This window comes from Mustela erminea, chromosome 9 (assembly GCF_009829155.1).
Source record: "Mustela erminea isolate mMusErm1 chromosome 9, mMusErm1.Pri, whole genome shotgun sequence".
NCBI classification, from domain to species: Eukaryota; Metazoa; Chordata; class Mammalia; order Carnivora; family Mustelidae; genus Mustela; species Mustela erminea.
In genome coordinates this window covers 1,153,989-1,169,711 of record NC_045622.1, presented here as the reverse complement: position 1 = coordinate 1,169,711, position 15,723 = coordinate 1,153,989, and positions in this window count along the sequence as shown.

Below are 15,723 nucleotides of genomic sequence, written 5' to 3'. Positions count from 1 at the left end.
GGAAGGCAGAATGGTACGGCCACTTGGGGAAACAATTTGGCAATTTCTTAAAAAGTTCAACGTACATTTTCCACACTCCTAGGTACTTAGCCACAGGAATTGAAAACATAGGCCTATACAAAAGTATCTATGTGAATGGTCATGCAGCGTTTATTTTTTTAAAGATTTCTTTCTTTCTTTCAGAGTGCATGCACACACGCGGTGGTGGAGGGAGGTGCAGAGGGAGAAGGAGATTCTCCAGCAGACTCTGCACTGACTGTGGAACCCCAGGCAGGGCTCGATCCCACCACCCCGAGTTCAGGCCCCAAGCGGAAGCCAAGAGTGCTCCATGGGCACCTTGGGACTTCATGAATTAAATTCATAATCACCAAAAACTGGAAACAATCACCGTGTCCATCAGCTGGGGAATGGGAGAAGACCCTGTGGACACACACAGAGCAGACACTACTCAGCGACAGAAACAGAAAGCTTCTTGACACGTGGATGAATCTTAAATGCATTATGCTAAGTGAGCGAAGCCGGGCTTAACAGGCTGTGTATAGCACACTTTCATTTACGTGACTTTTGGGCAAGGCAGGTCACGGGGACAGAGAACACATCAGTGAGTACTGGGGAGAAGGGTTAGTGGAGGAGGGAATAAGCAGGAACTCTTGGAGAGTGATGAAACTATTCTATATTTTGATTGTGGTCACGTGAGTGTATGCTTTTGTTAAGATTCATTAAAGGGGGAAATTTCACTTTTTCTAAGTTATACCTCAATTAACCCGACTTTAAAATATAACAAAATAATTTTCTTAAAAGCAAATGACAAATTGGGCAAAAATATTTGTAACACCTGAGGCAGACAAAGGGTTATTTGATATATAAAACTTTTATCAGGCTATCTGGCTGGCTCGGTGTGTGGAGCACACGACTCTTAATCTTGGGGTTGTGATTTCAAGTCCCACATTGGGCGTGATGCCTGCTTACAAATTTTTTTTTAAATTAAAAAGATTTTAAGGAAAATGAAACTTTTATAAATTTATTTTTTTTTATTTTTTTTTAAAGATTTTATTTATTTATTTGACAGAGAGAAATTACAAGTACACTGAGAGGCAGGCAGAGAGAGAGAGAGAAGGAAGCAGGCTCCCTGCTGAGCAGAGAGCCCGATGCGGGACTCGATCCCAGGACCCTGAGATCATGACCTGAGCCGAAGGCAGCGGCTTAACCCACTGAGCCACCCAGGCGCCCACTTTTATAAATTTATAAGACAAAGATGAACATACCAATTTATAAAGGATTTAAACTAACAATTTATAGAAGAAAAAATAAAGTAGCCAATCAACATAAAAATTTAGCCTTATTAATACAAAAGACTATGAATTCAAGCAAAATAATTTTTACTTATCAGACTGACAAAGATTATGAGGAGAAATAATTACGATTGAAGGTGGAGGGAAAGGCTACTCTCACACACAGCTGATGAGGGTATAAATTGATACCTGCTTTTGAATGGTAATTTTACACCCTGTTTTTAAGACCTTAACATTTACAACCATTTTTTTTTGCAAGACGTTTCATCAAGCTTTTAAAAAATATTAAAATAAATATTGAATTAAATAAAAATTATTAAGGATGTGCACCAAGATTACCCACAAAACTTTTCATCATATCTAATAATCAGTAAAAATCTAAATGCTAATTAAAAGGGGCACTGAATATTTATGTTAGTGATTGATCCAGTGGAAGATAGCTCAGCATTAAAAATAATGTTTCAGATCAATATTTATGACAAGATTGTCACTCCACATTATTGCATTTAAAAATGAATTATTGGGGGCGCCTGGGTGGCTCAGTGGATTAAGCCGCTGCCTTCGGCTCAGGTCATGATCTCAGTGTCCTGGGATCGAGCCCCGCATCGGGCTCTTTGCTCAGCGGGAGCCTGCTTCTCTCTCTCTCTCTGCCTGACTCTCCGCCTACTTGTGATTTCTCTCTCTGTCAAATAAATAAATAAAATCTTTTAAAAAAATAAATAAATAAAAAAAAATAAAAATGAATTATTGTACATATCGATAGTATGACTCCATTTTTATAGATTTTTATAAAGATCTAAAATAATATATATATGTGTGTATACATATGTGTATGTATATATATATGTGTGTGTGTGTTGTGTATTCCCTTAGCTGTTTCTAACTAGTGAGATGATTATGATTTTAAAATTTCCTTCTTATGGTTTACTTGGATATCATAATATCTAGTTATATAATATATATATGGCAATATAATTATATAATATGATATCTGGCAATACTTTTGTAAAAAATAAATTTAGACAGTATGAAGAATCATAAAAATGTAGCCTATTAATGTTAACATCGTCTAAAAAGATTATAGAGCCAAACTGGTCATGAGTCTGAAAACTTCTTTTTTTTTTTTTTTTTTAGGATTTTTATTTTTAAGTAATCTCTAAGCCCAATGTAGTGCTCAAACTCACAACCCCAATATCAAGAGTCTTATGCTCCACCAACTGAGCCACCAGGAACCCCGAAAATTTTTAACAGTAATAATAATGGCCGCTATTCATTTAGCAGTTGCTGTGTCCTAGACCTTGCAAATCTAGAGCCTGCTGAGGAAGCATCAGTATTCTAACTTTAACAATGTGACGAGCGAGGCTCGACTTGTTCCTGAAGGGTAGAGGTAGAGTTTGGAACCTGATCTGTCTGAGAATCAAGCCTAGATTTGGTACAGTTCTGATTTCGTACTGCCTTGATTCTCCGGTGAGCACTTACGAGTCAATTTGGAAAGGGCTGTTTGGCTGCCAGTTACTTAATCTGGTGCACAGTCCAGACCTCTTTCTTGCTCTCTGCTGCCTTTCCTAAATCCTTGCTGTCCCTGGTGCGAAGAGTCTGTTCTCTGTGTGACGCTCCTGTGAGAAATTTGATGCAGGTACGTGTCGAAATTTTGTCTGTATTGAGGGTCTCGGCTATCCATTCATTTTTGCATCCAGGTTATTCCTTTCTCCTTTTATCATCAATCACTGAGAGCATTTTAGTATCAGAGCCATGAAAACACTATCTTTCTCTTAGATCCTGATGTACTAGATTGATTTTTTTTACATATGCCTGGATTCTTTAAAAAAAAATTATTTACTTATTTGTGTCCATCTTTTTCTTTCCTTCTTTTTTAAATAATTTTTTTAGTGTCATGTTAGCCACCACACAGTACATCATTAGTTTTTGATGTCGTGTTCCATGATTCATTGTTTGTGTATAACCCCCAGTGCTCCGTGCAATCCATGCCCTCCTTAATACCTATCACTGGGCTCACCCATCCCCCTACATCCCTCCCTTCTAAACCTCCAGTTTACTTCCCAGAGTCCATAGTCTCTCATGATTCATCTCCCCCTCTGATATCTCCCCCTTCATTTTTCCCTTCCTTTTCCTAATGTCCTCCGTGTTATCCCTTATGCTCCACAAATAAGTGAAACCCTATGATAATTATCTTTCTCTGTTTGACTTATTTCACTCAGCATAATCTCCTCCAGTCCCATCCATGTGGATGCACAAGTTGGGTATTCATCCTTTCTGATCAAGTCATAATACTCCATAGTGTACATGGACCACATCTTCCTTATCCATTCATCTGTTGGAGGGCATCTCGGCTCATTCCACAGTTTGGCTACTGTGGCCATTGCTGCTATGAACATTGGGGTGCAGGGGCCCCTTCTTTTCACTACATCTGTATCTTCGGGGTAAATACTCAGTAGTGCAATTTTGCCTTGATAATTGTTACTCTGAAATCTATTTTTGACATCTTGGTTATATCCATATCCGTTAGTCCTGTGGCAGAGGCCACATTCTCTGGTTCTTGCCTCTGTTGGGGGTTCCTCCTCTTAGTCATTCTGGTGAGGGGTGGTTGAGGAAATGTACTGAGTCCAAAGTACTGACCACCGCCCAAGCAAGATGCACCTGTTTCATAGGGACCTTAAGGTCGTTGGCCCCTTGTTCTTCCAGCCTGTTTTCTGGGGGAGGGGCCTGCCATGCTGTTACTCAGGCAACCCTGTGCTTCAGTTATTTTCTTACTATAAATCTAGTATGGCTCATTTGTTGAAATGTTTTAGCCCTCATATCAGTATTTGGGATTAACTGAAACGGGTGGCCTTGGGAAGTGGGGGCATCGCACCGCACATTTGCACACGTCAGCACCGGTCTCTGCGAAGCGGCAGTGAGGAGGGGGCAGTGAGGCTCGGGGCAGTCTGCAGCCCTGAGCGTCCGGAAGGCCGCTGCCAGCATGTAGCACGTGCTCAGTCATGATATTTACAGGCTTATTTGTCGATGCCCTGTCCCTCTCTGTCTCTACAATGCAGGGGTCCTGCTGTACTCAGTACTGAGTCCTCAGTACCTAGAGAGTGCCTGGAATGCAGTAGGCTCTTAATATTCGTTAATGAACGACTGACCTAACAAATGATTGAGAGAACTGGGACTTACTAGCTGGAAGACACAGAGAAAAGATGAAAAGGTTGTGGGGGCAGAAAAACCAAGTTGGAAGGTTGTGGAGAATGGGTTAAAATGAGTTTTCCCCCAAATGACTTCTCTGCTACAAACTAGATTCCTATTGCCTTTTCCCTATTTAAAATGCAGCAAAGGTTCCATTAGCAAGAATACAGCTGTGGAGGTTAAAATGCACTCAGTCAGCCATGGTTTTATGTAATTATCATATTCTCAAAACTGGGGGGGGGGATGTCAAAGTCCTTAAGTCACCTCAACAATATCATCAAACTCCAGTTAAGACCAAGCAGTTCAGGGGCATGTCACGGCCTGTTGGTTGGGCTTCCCTTCTTTCTTCCCTCCTTGCGAAGGTCTCAAAGAGGGGTTAGTCATCTTGAGGCAGCGGGGAGAGCCAGAGGAGGAGGGCATGGCAAGAGCAACCTGCGGGGTCCTCGAAATCTGTGCCCCCAGCACAGAGTGTCTCCCTTGGTTGTCCTGGGCCCCAACCCCTTCTCCTCCCCTGTCGCGCACAGTTCCGACACACACGAGCCTGGGCTTAGCGTCTTCCTCTCTCTGTGGACATGAGCCAGCGCCCGGCAAGTCCATTCACAGTGGGGACTCCTGAACACCTCTTTGTGCCAGCCCGAGAGTTGCCCCGAATTGCTGTGTGCGGGTCCTCGGTTCATCGTGGCGGGCACCCTGGGAAGGAGGGACCGTGCAGCCCATCCGACGGATGAGGGGATGGAGGCTCGGAAGAGTCCACTCGGCGGCTCAGTTACGCAGAGGCTCTGGGGTAGAGGCAAGACTCAGTCCTGTCTGTCCAGGCTGCACCCCAGTTCTTTGCAGTTTGGGGCTATCTGCGGGCTCTGTGCTACACACAGTCCTTCCTGTGTGAACTGTGCGCCCGGCTACACTCACACTTAGTGGAGTTTTCCTGTGGTTCTGCACTTCCCGTGGGTTTTGCTGATAGCTTTTCTCTTGGCTGATGCCTTCTCCCCCTTTTATCCATATGCACAGAAACTTGGTCCTTTTCCTTCTCAGAGTACAGTGATCTGTGCAGACTTTCAAAACGCCAGAGAAATCCAGGTGGAGCATGAAAAGCTTTATGAGAAGCCGATAGTCTACAAGTGACATTTCTAGCCCATCTCATTCGTCCCCCAGGTGGGCTGGCCTGTGGGGTAGCAGAAACACTAGGAAAACAAGGAGCTGGGTAGGGGCAGAGATGGGGTGGCTATCTCAGGTAAAGCCGAAGACAGGAGAAGAGGAAGCTTTGAGGGATTCCTTACCCTCCCCCGTGCCCAAGGGCGTAATCCACACTCTTCCTGCTCTCCCCTGTGCCCGGGACACTGCATTCATCTTACCTGAAGGAACCCTGGAAGATGCTTACCCAGGAGAATGATGAGCGTCCTTGTAGCCCCCCTCCCCAGACACAGGGACTTTGAGCTGTGCTTACCCGCTTTGATGCCTCCCGTTTCCTCTGTGTGGTGTGTTTCCCCCTCTCCCCTCATTCTCAGGTGCAGGATGCAGCTTTATTAAAACATTTCTCACCTCCTCAAACCAGCTTGTCTTTTGTACTCCCCGTAATCCGTATTATGAAACTTCAAGCCATCTTTGACTGTCTCCTGATGCTCAGATATCCAATTAGTCATTAAATTTTGTCATTTATACTTCTAAGGCTGATTCTGAGTCTGCCCCATCTGTCCACCCACCCACCCACCCATCCATCCATCCATCCGTCCATCTGTCCATCCATCTGCCCATCCATGCACCCATCCACCCATCCATCCATCCGTCCATCTGTCCATCCATCCATCCATCCATTCATCCATCCGCCCATCCATGCACCCATCCATCCATCCGTCCATCTGTCCATCCATCTGCCCATCCATGCACCCATCCATCCATCCATCCATCTGTCCATCCATCTGCCCATCCATGCACGCATCCACCCATCCATCCATCCATCCTTCCATCTGTCCATCCGTCCAGCCAGCCAGCCATTCATCCATCTCTCTATCTTGTGTATGTATCGTGTTCTAGATGTTGTAGAAGATGCAGGGAATTCAGAAATGAAAGAGCCTACATTATAACTGAAAACACAAGCCAGATGCCACTGCCATAAAAATTAAGTCCTGTGCTCGGTGTGGTGCATTCAGGGCCGTCCATCATGAGGACTCTAGGCCTCTCCAGCCTCCTGTCCTGCACCGTCCCCCACGGGTGCAGCACTCTCATCTGACTCACATCTGACTGTCCTGCAGCCTTCCACGTGCCCGCCCTTTGCTCATGCGCAGACTGTGGTTCCACCGCTGCTTCACCGCATGAAAATCCCGCTCATCCTGCCAAGCTCAGCTCAAAGGCCCGCTCCAGTTTGAAGTCCTCGCCACCGCCCACTCCGAATTAATCATTCTGCTCCATGTGCTCTCACAGGACTGATGCCTCAAGAATAGGATTTATTTGAGTTGCTTGGGATAAATGTTCATGATCAGCACTTTTCTCCCATCTGATTATAGACACCTCGAGGGCAGTAACTGATTCATATGTCTTTTCCATGGGAGGGCTCCGTGAATCTCCCGCCGGCTGAGACCATAGAGAAACAGTGGCCCTGGGACATTCGTGATGAATTATCTGATATAATCACACTGTCCTTCTATTTAATAGTACTTTCCCAGAAATTATATGCTTTAGAGGCAAAAACTATTTCTCCTACCTTGTTCTTTTTTTTTTCTCTTTTTTATGAAAAGCTATCAAGCCAGGCTCTCACCCAATGATGACAGAGGAGGGTTTTTCTATGCCCCGCACAGTGTGAAGCAGAGGGCACCTCTGCTGTGGCAGCAAAAACACCTCGATTCAACTAGAAACGGTGTGAGGCCATAGCCAAATCCCAGGGCTGACACGACCCAAGCTCGTTCCTCTCCTGCCCCCTACTCCTCTGGCGCTGGCCTATAATCTGTCCCCATCAATTGAATCTGATGAGAGGGATAATTTGCCTGGCTGTCCTCATGGCGTTGAAGAAAAGCTGCTACATGTCGTGTCATCCTGACCTGTGGTATGACCTTGAGATGGCTAACTTATCTTCTCTGTGCCTCATTTCCTCAACTATGCTAACAGGGTAGGGCTTGCCTCAGAGGATGGTTGCGGGAAGTAGCAAAAGACATGTGGACCACATCAAAGAGTGTGTGGGATAGAGTAAGCACCCAATAAATGTTAGCTCTAATACCATTTCCAAAACAATGCTGGGATGGCGCTTAGGTTTTATAAGAACAGGCAGAATAAGAATGACTGTGGGCTCCTTCGAGCGTATCAAAACATTTCCTGGATTGCATCATTCTGTTAGTGATTTTTGGAGTCGTTTTCTCGTTTTTATTTAATTATTTCTCAATATGTTTTGCTTTAAATGAAGTTACACAAGAATTATGACTTAAAGTTTGAAATGTTAAGTCATTAACTTTTAGCTTTATTTTGTTCTTATTTTTTGAGAGAGAGAGAGAGAGAGAGTGTGTGCCTGAGCGGCGGAGGGAGAGGGAGAGAGGGTATCTCAAGCAGGCTCCACACTCAGCGCACAGTCCTACATGGGGCTCGATCTCACGATCCTGAGATCATGACCTGAGCCGAAATCAAGTGTCTGACCCTCAACTGACTGAGCCACTGAGTTAGGTGCCCCTAAATGTCCGCTTTATGACAACAAACCTGCTTTCCCCCATTAGCCCGCTCCCTTACTTGGCTTTTCATTACATCTCTTTGCTTGAGCTGTTTTTACCTGCTAAGAGGATCTTACGGCCTTTGCCTGCAATCTGGGTTTATCCCCTTTTTAACAAACTGTTCAAAACTCTGCTTCTCCAGAAAGTCTTCTCTGTCTGATTCCAACTGAGTGTGAAAGCCCAAAGGGTAGAAGCCCTTTGCAGCTTGTACCAAGGGCCAACATCATTTAGAACTTGCTCATGACGATGTTCATAAATATTTTAATTCTATCTCACATATTCTCTGTCTTCAACCAGACAAGCAGTTCTCCAGTGGTTATTTTCCCGTGGGTCATTTTTCCCACTGCTCTTTGCAACAGGCCACACTGGATGAGATCCCACCTAAGATTAAAAGACCTACAAAACAAACAAATAAACAAAATTTCAGACAAGAACGGGAGAAGGGTGACTACAGTGGGATGGATGCTACAGAGTTTTCTCACCAAGCCCGCTTGACTTCCGTGTGACGCGGAAGCAGAGTGGGGACTAAATTGAACATAGAGAGTGAAAACCAACTGAGCTCTTTGAAGCCACGTGTCTATTATACCCATAACTTACCCATTCATTCAGTGGTTTACCGGCATGCTATCCTGGCTTCTATGGAAATTCAAAGTGAATCAAGCAGTCGAGAAACTTGCAATTGAGGGCTGACGGGCAGAGGGACAAGGACTCACCTGGCGGAGTGGAATAAGCTCCATGAGCGTGGTGGCTTTAGGGCGACTCTAAGGCAGCTACAGTTGACAGACTTGCTCGCAACTGCCCAACATGCTCCCTGCTGTTGTGTCCGTACTCTCTGACTTATGTCCTTGTCACTGTGCTTGAATTACCCATGTCCCCATCCTAGCCAAGCCCCTGTGAATAAGTGGTAGATCTCATCTTCTCCTGCTCTCGAGGATAGGACTCTAGCCTTCTCCCTTCTGTCTTCTGCATCAGTGATTTTTTAAAAAAGATTTTATTTATTTATTTATTTAATAGACAGAGCTCACAAGGAGGCAGAGAGGCAGGCAGAGAGGGGGGGATGCATATTATCACCCCAAACAGAAACTCTATAACCATGAAGCAATACTCTCCATTCTACTCACACTTCAACCCTTTTCTTTTGTCTTTGTGAACTTGACTTGTGTTCTAGATGTTTCACAGAAAATGATTTGTACATATCTGGTCTTTTGTGCCTTGCTCATTTTCCTTAGCCTAATGTCTTCAGTGTTCATTCATGTTATAACATATACAAGAATCCGTGACCACTTCTCTCTCCTCCTCTTGGCTGATCAACCGCATCTGACGGGTCCCTCTTCGGTGAAAGACGTGTTTTCACTGGGCTCCCCCGACAGTGTGCTCTCCCGATTTCTCTCCTGCCTCACCCGTCTCTTTCTCTCAGGCTCCCTTGCCCATTCCTTCCTACCTTGCTGCCCACCGAAACTCTGAATGCCCCTTCTGCCCACCCTCGGAACTCTACCCCCCAGCCACCACGCAGACTCATCACACTGAACACCACCATGCACGAGTCAGTCCCACATGTACATTTCTGGTGCTGACATCCTTAGTTTTGAACTGCAGAAACGTATCTCCAGCTGCCTCTACAACATCTCTGTGTACCCAGCATCTCCAACTCCAGCAGCCCCCGAGACAAAAGCAAAGCCCTGCCCAGCCCTGAACAGCCTGTCCTCTGTTAAGGCTCTGACCTCAGTCCCTACTGCCCTCTGCCCGCTGCATCGGCTGCAGACTCCCCGGTGTCCAGTGTCCCTGGTGTCCCTGCACTGCCTGGCTGTCCATGTGCCTGCCCCTCCCTCTGCTGGAGGGCTCTCCCCGACGGCCCGGCTGCGCCCTTGTCCTTCTGGCAGCCGATGCCTCTCGTCACCGTCTGTCCTGCTATACAGTTCACTGCCATCCTAACAGGAAGGAAAGCTCCAAGAAGGCAGGATTAACCGCCTGGTGTTTTATCTTTTTTTTTTCTTTTAAGTTCCCACACACACAGCGCCTAGAATAAGGTGCACGACACACACGTTTGTTCTGCGAGTGAATAGACTCTGTCCTGATGATCGTGGCCCAAGGTGCGCGGGGGCTGCTGGTGACGCTCGTGCCCTGCTTCCGCTCGGTCACAAGTGATCGGACCCATTGTTCAACTCAACTCTAAAGCAGGGCCTTGGGAGTTCAGGGACATACCGGAGAGTTTGGGCGGACCGAGCCTTCTTACGTCTGCCTCCCAGGTGGTCTGGGAGAGGCGGTCATTGAAACAGAGCGGACGCCGGCGAGGGAGGGAGTGACCAATCCTTATCTAGCCCTTCCTCAAGCTGCCTGACTTCTCGCCTCGCAGGGGAAAATCGGTTTGGGTTTGGGGCGAGACCCGCTGCTCCGACTGGGTTTCTCAGGCACGTCTTCTCTCTGTGTCAAAAGGGATGTGCTTTCTTGGCCCTTGTGGACACATCCGTCATTCTCTGTCCTAACCGAGCATGAGACCGCTTCATGCTCTGCTTGTCCCGAGAACACGAGGCGGTGCCGGGCAGGACTGGTAGAGCCCGGTCACCGGGGACCAGGGACCTACCAAATTGGAAGGAGAAGACGAGCTCGCGCTCACCAGCCTCGGTTTACTGTGGATGACTTGGAGCCCGGGGGCCGGGAGACGGGAACACACAGGGGCCCTCGCTGGATGGCCAGTGGGGTTTCCACGAGTGAAGCTTGCTGCTAATGTTTATATGTTTATATATATATATGTTTATAATGTTTATACCTTTCTTCTGAAATAACGAGCTCTCTTTTCAGACTAGAAACTTAATTTCTAATCTCCCGCTGCAGGTTATAAAGATAAAACCTGTTTCCCCTGAGGTATTCTTACTCCCGTGGTCCAGCTTTAATGAGTCTGGAGTGCTATGCTCAAAGGGTTTGGGGTTTCCTGTGTCCTGGTCCTCAGACGCTCACCTACTAGGGTGCTGTCCATGCTGCCGAGGGAGACATACAAGTTCAGTCTGCCGAGAGGCTGGAGGGGACCCCCATCCTGCATTGGGTTGTCACTAACCGGGGTAGCACGTCCCAGTGTTGTTGTGACGTGACCTTGGGCTTGTGTACAGGTGTGTGCCCTAAGAACCATCTGATGTCCCTGGCGCCTCTGGGAAACAGGCAGGGTTGGTGGTATCATCTCAGTTCCACAGAAATGGTGAGAAAACTAAGGTTTGGGATTCATTTAAGCTTCTCAGAGTTCCTTAACTGGAGGATGGCAGAGCGAAGAGGCTTTCACTTCGGCTTCAGCGTGTTTCCAGCACAGTAAACCTGTGATGCGTCCTGGACAGAACAATGTGCAGTTAGGTGCTGCCTCCCGTCACACAGCCACCGTGTTGCTGCAGACTTTTGCTCAGACAAACGGGTTCTGTGCTTACCATGGGCCAAGTGTTTGGAGATACAAGATGAAGATGATGCTTGTCCTCCTAGCATTATTGGACAAGACAGACATGACAATATGGACCATGACAGTAGGGTCATTTAAGTACTCTAGCAGAGAAATTATGCAAAGAAAACCCAAATATTTAAAGTTAAAAAAAAAAAAACCTGCCAGTTTGATAGATGACATTGGGTGAGGGGAAGCAACCCAAACAGCAGATACGCCACCAACCCAGACACGCAGGCAAGATAGAGCCTGGCCTTTCAGCGGAGAAAGAAATCCTGTCGGTGGGACCGCCGCAGGGAGGAGGGGGTGCGGAGGACAAAGCCCACCGGGGCAGGTAGTTAAGGAAATGCCTGTGTGGTCTGCCATCGAAGAGTCTGAAACCACGGAGGGACACGATTACTCTGACCGGCTGGGAGAGGGGTGGAAAGTCCCCGAAGGCAGGCGCCAGGGGAAGGTTGCCGCAATGACCCACAGATGACTCAACCTCTTCGACAGCGTGGAAAATGCGGAGCAGCTGGGATCTGCTCTCAGAAAGAGCTGAGCAGAGGTCTGCGGACTGGGAAGGGAAGGGTGCTCTCTAGAATGTGGAAAACTGCAAAACTAAAAATTGATGTGCGTCATTAAAATTGCTACAAAATGCCCATTCTGTCCATTTGATGAATTGTTTAATGAAGAGTGACGAGGACTTCAGTGCTTTCAAAGACAGTTAGTGGGCGGGTTTTCTCACTTGACAAGAGTTGCAAAGAATGCCGAATTATTGCTAAGAGATCTTAGCCAACCAAAATGGGTGACTCCAGGTAATTTCAAAGGAGATTTCAAAAAAACCCTTTATACATGAAAATGATTTTATGGAGCTGCGGGCACGTTTTTCTGTGTTTCACACTATGGGGACGGACCCCTGAGAGTTGGAATGCCTGGGACTTTCAAGATCTTAGAACGGCCCTGATCTCTGGTAGGGAACACATGGAGGCATGAACTAAGGAGACACAGGTAGGAGCTACAAGTGGTCATGAGAGAGGCTGGGGACGGTTTATGGTTGTGTCACTGTTGGCAGGAGAAAGTTGCATTCAGCCCCAAAGCTCAAGTAATAAATCAAGGGTTGTAAAGTCAGAAAAAAGTAGTCACCTGCTTTACCCCTCCCCACCTTCGAGTCCTGCTTCCACGAGGCAACAGTGTTTAATTCCATGAGCGCTTTCTCCTGGTAGCCCTCTCATTCATCCTGAGTGATGAATTTATTCTATAATTTGCTACAGTTGCATCCTTACAAGTGCCAGAATTCAGGTGAGGCAAGGGAGGCGCTTGCTTCAGGCACAGTGTTTATGAAGATGCCCCCAAACGCCATCATCAAAATAAATAACATTTTAATGAAATATTTTAAAAATTAAATTAAGCCAAAGATCCATGATAAGCCAAATACCAAAGTTTCAATAAAGACAGGATCCGACGGGGCTGGAATTAGGGGAAGTGAGCAGAGCCAAGCTGTAGGAGGGTGGGGTTGGAGTCTATCTGCAGAGAAACTTCCCGTGTTGGAGCATAGGAATTCCTACTCCGCAAAGTGGAATTTGGCGGTCCTACAGCAAGCTCTGGCTCCCCTCTCCGGCCTCCCCCAACGCAGATCACCTAACGTGGCACCTTGGAACCACGGGGGGCCTTTATAAATTGTCAAGGCCTCGGCTGTATCCCCCACCGCGGAGATCAGGATGTCTGGCATCAGCGTTTCTGTGCAAGTTCCTGCGCGGCTCCCGGGGCAGCCACGTCAGGAGCCACGGCCCTCCGGTGACACCGCCATTTTGGAGGTAGCCCTGTGGAGGGCATCCGTGAGGACCTCGTACAAACTGTGCACTGCTGAGCCCTCTGATGTCCGGGGATTATGTTTTCATATTGTACAAGTTTTATTCTTGCAGGCAAAAAAAAGAGTTGCTTCACTTTAACCTTTGCCGAATTACCCTTTTATATACAAATCGCTAACTTATCCAGAACCATCTGGCAGAGCTCCGAAGTGTTTCTAGACTGAACACGTGAGGTGACCCCTCAGGGGTGTACTCTTTCTTAGGGACACCCTCCCCACTCCAGGGTCACGCTCAGGGTCCGCTGTGGTCAGCTGTGCAGCCCCCGTGTTCCACCCCCTGTTCCCTGGGCCCATGCCATCTACGGGCTTGGTTTGTTCGTACCCTTGTGTTCCTTGTATTATTTCTCTGATGATTTCTCCCCTCCATTTTCCCCCCAAAACTGCTGTTATTGGGGCACCTGGGGGGCTCAGTCTGTTAAGCATCTGCCTTCGGCTCAGGTCATGATCTCAGGGTTCTGGGATCGAGTCCCGCATCGGGACACTGCTTCTCCCTCTCCCTCTGCTCCTGCCTCTGCTGTCTCTGTCTTTCTTTCAAATAAACTCATTTTAAAAAGATTTTGTTTATTCATTTGAGAGAGGGCATGAGTTGGGGGAGAGGCAGAAGGATAGGGAGAAGCAGGCTCCCTGCCAAACATGAAACCTGATGTGGGCCTCAGTCCCAGGACCCTGAGATCATGACCTGAGCTGAAGGCAGATGCTTAACCCACTGAGTGACCCAGGTGCCCCATCAAATTAATAAAATCTTTATTTAAAAAAAGAACTGCTAGTATTTATAAGTAATTACTAGTATTATTTGGATTGATCTTGTAATCTTGTTATCTTTGTGATGGTCTGTTCTAGTCTCTGTCCTAGGAAACATCCTCAGATTTCCTCTCTCAATACTTCCACTGATTTTTTTATTTTCTACTTTGGGTGTTTTTATCTCCTGGGTTTTTCTTCTGAATGCTCCTTTTGTTCCCTTAGCGTCCCCTGCTCGCCTCATGGATGACGAGTAGCTATGCTAGATTTCTGAGGATTTTAATCTATTCATTATAATTTTTTTTTCAGGTTTTCTTCTGCATCATCTCTTTCCTTAGATTTTTCTTTCTTGTTTGTCAGGTTTGGTCCCTACCTCTCACACTAGACCCCTTACTTAAGTGTTGGGCAGTCCTTGGCTCTGCGTTTATTTTTAATAGGGAGGTACAGTCAGAAGCTGAGTGAGAGCTGTGTGTGTGAGCAGGGCTGATCGGTGGAAGCAGGAGGCTGACCCTTCCTGCCTTCCTCCCCTTCAAGTGTCTGTATCTGTAGGCCTTCCGTCAGGGATGCCTTGAGGGAATGAGCCTGACTGCCAGGGTTCCGAGGGCTGAGGGTGACCCTGGGGAGTGGCTGGAGCCCGTATGTCTCACTGTTCAGAATGCAAGTGTGACTTCATCTCTCTGTCTTCAGCAAAATACCAGTGACAGAGCAGACTCTACCCACGGAGGCTGTACTTTCATTGTTCTAGGGGACTTTCCTTAATACTTCTTAAAACCCACCAATCAAGGGCGCCTGGGTGGCTCAGTGGGTTAAGCCGCTGCCTTCGGCTCAGGTCATGATCTCAGGGTCCTGGGATCGAGTCCCGCATCGGGCTCTTTGCTCAGCAGGGAGCCTGCTTCCCTCTCTCTCTCTCTCTGCCTGCCTCTCTCTCTACTTGTGATCTCTCTCTGTCAAATAAATAAATAAAATCTTTAAAAAAAAAAACCACCAATCAAGAGGAGGGAAAGCCCACTGTGCTTTCCCAAGTAGCTCCAAGAGGGGGATGGCGGCCACAAAAGACTGAGTCCTTGTCTGTGTCCTGGGGGAGTCCGGGGAGGTTTCTGAGGAAAAGTCGCCTTTGAGCTGGGCTCATTTGGTGAATGTAAAGTGAAACCTTAAGGAAAGGCAGCTGGAGATGGGGCCACATCTGGCAGGCACCCGTGGTGGGGCTGGTGTTCCTGTCAGGGAGGGGCAGTCTGATCTGTTGTGTCTTTGCTTGAGGGACTCTCTAATGACAGCCACGCTGCTGGGGACGCATTGATAATGTGAAGGGCTCCCTCATCACTCGTCAGACGATCTGTCCTTCAAATCCCCCAAATCACTTTTTTAAAAGATTTATTTACTTATCTGAGAGAGAGAGAGAGAAAGAGAGAGAGAGAGAGAATCCCACACAGACTCCCCACTGAGTGTGGCGCCCAACTCGGGGCTCGACCCTGAGATCATAACCGAGCTGAAATCAAGAGTCAGATGCTTAATCTACTGAGTCTCCCTGGCGTTCCCCCCGAATCATTCCTT